Here is an 815-nt window from a genome sequence, read left to right as displayed (position 1 = left end):
ATGAGTTTGAGTAGGCTCCGGGAGATGTTGAAGGACAGGGAAGCCTGGCATGCTGCAGTCCATGGAGTGCAGTCCACTCCGCAAAGAGTCAGACATGATTGAGTGACTGAACAACAGTTTACTATGAAATCTAAGAAATAGAGAAGACAGTTTATAATAAGGGAGAATAAACGGAGCCAACAAGTTGGAAAAAGAAAGGAGTCATCAAATCTACCATGGCACAGTTTTGGGACTTCATTCCAGAAGAATGCCTGTGTTCTTGTTTTAAGATTTTATAAGATGTACAATAATACATTTATTCTTGAAAGAAATTTTCATATGGCTTAAGATTGCTGTAATTCTATTATACACCTGCTTCCTGAGCTGAGCCTGGGTTGAGTTTGTGCATTAAGCTTAGCTGGTATTTCTCACTGTGCAATCACTGCTGGCACAGAAATACATAGCTGAGTCCTGCGGCTCCGTAGGCTGGATCTTCAGACTACAAGGTGAGTTTGAGGGGCACTCAGCTGAAAATCTCTTGGGCATCTCTTTATCATCCAAGACTTTATCATTTTGGAAGGAAATCAAGAACTTGAACTCTTTGGTCAGGATCTGCTGATACCAGAACACATAAATATGTCCTTTTTTGGGAACACAATACATTTTCACTTCCCTTGAACCAGGTGCCCTGGAGTCTGGGTGACTTCTGCCTCAAGGAAACCTGTGAAGAAAGCACACAGAAGTTGGAGACTTAGCCCTGGAGGGCATCTGATGACCTGGATGAAAGGCTGAGAGCAGGGCACTGAACAGATCAAAACAGGGACTTCCCTGCACCC

The sequence above is a fragment of the Bison bison genome, unplaced genomic scaffold (assembly GCF_000754665.1).
Source record: "Bison bison bison isolate TAMUID 2011002044 unplaced genomic scaffold, Bison_UMD1.0 scf7180017864352, whole genome shotgun sequence".
Taxonomy (NCBI): domain Eukaryota; kingdom Metazoa; phylum Chordata; class Mammalia; order Artiodactyla; family Bovidae; genus Bison; species Bison bison.
The sequence above is the reverse complement of the archived record's forward strand: the minus strand, read 5'-3'. Positions refer to the sequence as shown.